Here is a 5,835-nt window from a genome sequence, read left to right as displayed (position 1 = left end):
CCTTGCCCCTCCCGCGCTGAGGCCGAGAGCTGGCCGCCTCCGCCGGGGAGGCGCCCGAGCCTGCGCCGCCTGTGCCTGTACGTTCCCCGGCTCTCGGCGTGGCCCTGAGCCCGCCCGGAGCGGCGCCGCCGCAGCGTCTGTTTGAAGCTGCTCGGAGCCTCACCGCGCCCCCCGGCTCGCGGCCGGGCCCACTCTCCCACTGTCCTCCAGGGGGCGCCCTGCCAGCCGCGAGGCCTGGCGGGCAGACGCTCTCCTGGCCCTCGGGCCACGCGCATCAGCGGCCTGCCTGCCCTCAGCGTCTCCAGGGCGGTCGCTGCCCTGTGTTTCCAAGGGCACCGCTTGCATCGTGGCTGTGGCCGGTGTCTCTGGCGTGGTGTCTGCCCAGGGTCCTGTGACAGAGGGGGTAAAGCGTTGTCTCTTTGTCCAGCCCGCCCACCCAAGTGGTGCAGGGGAGCATCTATTTATTATGTAGAGTGGGTCACAGAAGAGCCCTCTTCAGTGTCCCCACTAGCAAATAAGCCCGTGTGGGTAAACCCAGGTTCTAGGTCCTGAAAGTTGGGTCTCGGTGCCCTTCCAGCATATTGCCTGCCCGAAGAGCCCCAGTATTGTGCGAGAATGCATAGGTCGGAGGCTGCAGTCTCTGCTGTGGGTGACTACCGGCAATTACACACGCAGGGAGCCCAGTGGGTGGCTTCCTGGCCTCAGGAGGCCGCAGGAAAACAGGACTTTTTTCCCAGCTCTGCATCCAGCTTGCCCAACCACCTGGAGCCAGGGTTCCCTGCCCGCTATGGGCCTCCTTTCCTGGGGATGGGGGGCTCCCCCTTGGTTTCTGATGGCTCATCTCTCCTGTCTTCTGCCCCAGGGAAGCTGGGGCAGGCAGCACCCCTGTTGGAGCCAGGTGAGGGAAGCAGAGGGTCACTTCCCATGCAGGGAGCTGGGTGAGGAAGAGCTGCTCACCCCCTGGGGGCTATTGCAGACGGCCTGGCTCACGGCCAGAGGCAGAGCGTGATGCCAGCCTGTGCCCTGGGACTGGCTTTCCCGGCTGCCCCTGAGGAGCATGTGTCAGGTATAGTTATTAATAAACAGTGGCAGGAAGCCACCTGTGGCCCTGGATTTGATAAATAGATAAACCAAGTAAAGCTTGCTGGAAACCAAATGCTTCTGCAGGGGGCCCCAAGGCTTTGTTCTGTTCTCAGACCCAGGCTGCCCCTGAGGCTGCACACCGAGGCTGGCCCATTTGCAGACGGGCATGCTGCAACGAGAATCAGGTAAGTTTGAAGATGTGTCTTGAAACTGTGTTGTTTGGCAGGAAAAACTTTCCTGGCTTGCATATCAGACACCTGAATCTAATCTATTTGGATCAGCCCCTGGTCAATTGGCCTACAGCTATTTTCTCTTTCTTTCCTATTCCTCCCTGTGCGTATATCTCACCAGGATGGCCCATGGAGGTAAAATAAGAGAAGCGTCTAAGCAGGAGGTCCCAGCCCATCTTACAGACTCATTACAAAGTCACCTCTATTCTCAAAGCATTTCTTCCTCTTGCCTTCTGTGCTTCTGTTAATGACACCTCCATCCTCATCCTAGCCTCACCTCCGTAGTCATTTCTCCCTTTTCCTTTTGCCTCATTGTCTGTATTCAAATCCTGGAGCTGCTGCCTCTGCCAGGGTGTCTCCTCTTCCTCCTCCCCTGGCTGTACCCCCAGGCCCGAGCTTTTACCTGTTCTCCCCTGCGCCTCATCCTGGCCTCTTGCTGTGGCCTCCCCCACTCGTGAAACATCGGCTCTAACATGGAGGTACCTGCAGATACCTGGCTCTGCATAACCTCCTCCTTTCTCCACAGAGCTCTAACTTATGCCCTGAAAGACCCACGGCAGTGAGCCCCCCGAGGGACCCAGGCGCTCAGTGAGTGCTCACATACCCTCCCCATTCTAGAACTCTCCTACCGCCTGATGCTCCTCTGGGCCCGTTGCTTCTGTCCCTCCTCTGCATCCACCGCCGCTGCCCACGTCCCATTTGGATGGCCACTGCAGCCTGCATGGCCTCCCTACCTTCCAATCCACTTCCACCGTTTTCCTTCTAAAAGACAGATGGGTGTTGTCACCTCACACGAGATCCTGCCGGGGCTCCCCGTCGCCCTCCTTACTGAGCCTGACCCTTGGCCCAGAGTCCCGGCCCTCCCCACCTCATCCTGGGCCCACACCCCCTGCTCTGGGTGCCCTGCTCTCTTTGGCCGTCCTTTCTGTCCTGGTGGTCCATCTTCTGTTTACATTTGTCTGCCCAAGTCCTTTAAAAGTCATCTTATGTGTGCCCTCCCCCTTTTCTGGCTTTTCTGAGCTCATTGAGATCTTTATTCATTTACCTTAAGTTTCCACTGGGCCAAAACTCCCTGATCTGAAAAGGCCGCTGCTGCACACCTGAGCTGTGGATGTCATCAGTGACCATTATTTCCATGTAGCAACATTCTCAATCCCAGATATGCGACATTCTCTGCCTCCCTCCAAACCCACCTGCAGTTGGAACCCACTGGTTTCAGTGAGCCCTGAGCTCTTCCTAAAGCCCAAGCCCCCTGGGAGCCCAAGGGAACTTGCCCACGGTGACGGCTGTCCCGGGGGGCCACCAGGTGCTTCCGCGTGAGGGAGGTCACACACAGGGACTGAGCGTTCACTTCCGACCCAACTGTGGTGCTTGTGTTACATTGACATGTGTTATTTCATTTACTCCCCCAGAAAACCCCTGAGGCAGTTAACAGAGGTGCAAAGAGGTAAGTAACTTTGCAGCCATCACCCCAATCCAAACGACCACCTTCTCTCACCTGACACCCCAATGTCCTCCCAACCAGTCTCTGGGCTGCCTCCCTCCAGGCCACCGTCCACGAGCTGCCCAGTGCTTCTGTAAAAATACAGATCTGGCCAAGCCAATCCCGCTTCCCCATGGCCTTAGGGGAAAGGTCAAATCCCTAGTGAAAACTCAAGGCCCCGCCTGCCCCGGAGCCTGCGTGTTCCCCAGACACTCCCGGATCCCCAGCCCTTGCTCACCGCACTTCTGCCACACCGACAGGTGGGCAGACCCAGCCACACTGGGTGTCTTCTCTCCTCTCCCTGGACTCCTCCCCTGTATGTCTCCATAGTCACACATGTGCACGGATGCCCACGCACACACCGCCTGGCTGCCTCCTGCCTGTTCTGAGTCTCAGCTTCATCGTCGCGTTCCCCTGGAGGGCTCCCTGACAACTCCTCCCCCACCTGGAGGCTACGTTAGTTCCTCCTATTATCCCTCTCATAGCGCCTTGTATAACTCTTAAAATGTTGCTTTGTACCACCGTCATTCTGTATTTGCCCGTGTGTCTGTCAGCTCTGTCTCCTCCGTTAGCATACAAGCTCCGGGACGGCAGCGTCTCTGTGTCTGGCTTACCCGCTGCTCTGGTCGGCACCTGGCGCAGTGCTGTGTGAGGGCAACGCTACCCAGAGGGCAAGGTCTGAGCTTCATGCGGACTTCCAACGGCCTCTGAGAGGCATAACACTGCCTCAGCTCACCACTCCCATTTCCGGCTCGCAGGCCCTTAGCACCCAGAGGGGCTGGCTCCCTTAGCACCCAGAGGAGCTGGCTCCCTTAGCACCCAGAGGGGCTGGCTCCCTTAGCACCCAGAGGGGCTGGCTCCCTTAGCACCCAGAGGGGCTGGCTCCCTTAGCACCCAGAGGGGCTGGCTCCCTTAGCACCCAGAGGGGCTGGCTCCCTTAGCACCCAGAGGGGCTGGCTCCCTGCTCTCTGGTTCTAGCAGCCAGAGAAGAGCCAAAAGGGGATGCTGGTCTGACCCTGCGGTCGCCTCTGTGCCCCTCCACCCCCAGGCCAGAGTCATCCCAGCAGCCTCTGGGTCCCAGGGACTGCTTAATTTTGTTTCTAACAAAGCTGGTGAGGGGGGCTTCTTCAGAGTCCTGCCCCGGGGCCCAGGGTACAGTTGCCTCACAGACAGGAATGTGGGGCAGCGATTCCCTGGTAGCCCGCTGGGCTGTCGCAGCTGCAAGCCGAAGCAGCATCAGTCAAGTGGCATATTTACCAATCAAGTCAGCCGGTAGAACCGGTCCGAGAGAAGGAGCACACGCTCCCCCAGGTGCGCGCGGGCAGGAGGGACCTAACTGTGCCACGGACACCTGCGTCCGGCTGGTGCCTCTGCCACTTTCCGACCTGGCTTGGATGTGTCCCTGCACCCGGGCGCCGTTGTCAGCACTCCACATTCCACATCCCACATCCCACACCCACAGTGCAGGGTTTCCAGAGGCCCCTGGTTCTCCAATGATGTATCGCGGTGTATTTTGCTCCCCTTGGGGGAGACTAAGCAGCAGGTTCTGGGTGAGGCTGGTGAACGTGGAAGTGAAGGGCATGGCTGTGAGGACAGGGAGCACCGGGTGTCGCGTTCAGAGGGCGCACACTGCCCTTTGCCCAGTGAGGTCTGTAGGGTCCTCCTCTCCTCTCCCACGCCCATCCCTCAAACGCCACCATGGCACAGTGGCATTCTGTGTACCCACAGCAAAGGGTTTGCAGGCCCCCGCAGGTGGCTCACAAGCACACATAAACCAAAGGCCAAAATTCTAGAGTGTTCTCCCTTGGAGCTCATGGTCCCAGCCCCTCCCTGAGGGCCCCTCAGTGTGCCCAGGATAGTGCAATGAGGAGCTGTGACTTTCCCTGGCATATTTTATTTGGGCCAATTTTCTCAGCTGGGGTTTCTCAATCTCGCTTGGCACTACTGACCTGTGGGACTGGATCATTCTTTGTGGTGGGCCCCTCCTGTGTGCTGTAGGGTGTTGAGTAGCACCTCTGGCCTCTAGTCATTGGATGCCAGTAGCATCCTTCTAACTAGCTATGTCCAGAATGTGCCCAGACATTGCCAAATGTCCTCCCAGGGGCAAAATCACCCCCAGTTGAAGCCACTGCTCTATGCTCAGGTCCAGGGCTCCCTGGGTCCTCGCACAGTGAGGGACCTATCACAGGAGACTGTACAGAGCAGGATGTGTGACACGTGGGCATCCTCTGCCTGGGTGGCAGTGCTGGGCAGGGAGTGGAAACCTGGCCGGCCCACTATTCTTCCTGGGAGGCCCGGGCATGGCATGCCTTTGGGTGTAAGCTCTAGGGCGGGCACTGTGGGCTGAAGTCCAGCTCTGCCACATGGTCCCAAGAGACTCCGGCAACCTACTCCCTCTCTCTGTGTCTCAGTTGGGACATCTGTGACTCAGGGGTTGATGATGGTGATGGCACTCTTCTGGGGCAGAAATGTGACCCATGATGATTGTTATAACAAGGTCTAGCCACAGTGACAATTCACTGTTTTCTTTTTTTCCTTCTTTGAGCACAAAGGGTGACTGCCCTGGGTTCCTCCTCAGTAAGGTTCTTAACATAGGCATTTTTTAAAAGGCGCTTTGGGTCCCTATCAGGACCTCCTGACACCCATAGTATGAATGGTAGTTGGGGGCCTTCTCCTGTGCAAGGCTGGCTTTGAGGGGCCCTCTCGCCCACTGACGGCTCTGGCAGTGGTCACTGAATGTTCTCTGGTGTGCTGTGGTTTCAGGGCAGCCATGGCCCTCTGTGGAGCCCCACGGGCCCTGCCCGGAGCCTGGTCCACAGGTGACCGCCCTGCAGGGCTGGGCATGAGCTGCCAGGCTCCTGTCCCCTCCACCAGCTCTGTGACACGGCAAGTCCCCTCTCTTCTCCCAGCACCTGCCTCTTCCTCTGTGGAGTAAGAATGGTCAGAGTACAAATATTCCTGGGACTTTATAAAGGAATTACATGAGATAACATGAAAAGCTCTCAACGCAGGGAACATAATGAACACTAACCGTGACTG

This window comes from Manis pentadactyla, chromosome 4 (assembly GCF_030020395.1).
Source record: "Manis pentadactyla isolate mManPen7 chromosome 4, mManPen7.hap1, whole genome shotgun sequence".
In the NCBI taxonomy this organism is placed as follows: Eukaryota; Metazoa; Chordata; class Mammalia; order Pholidota; family Manidae; genus Manis; species Manis pentadactyla.
The sequence above is the reverse complement of the archived record's forward strand: the minus strand, read 5'-3'. Positions refer to the sequence as shown.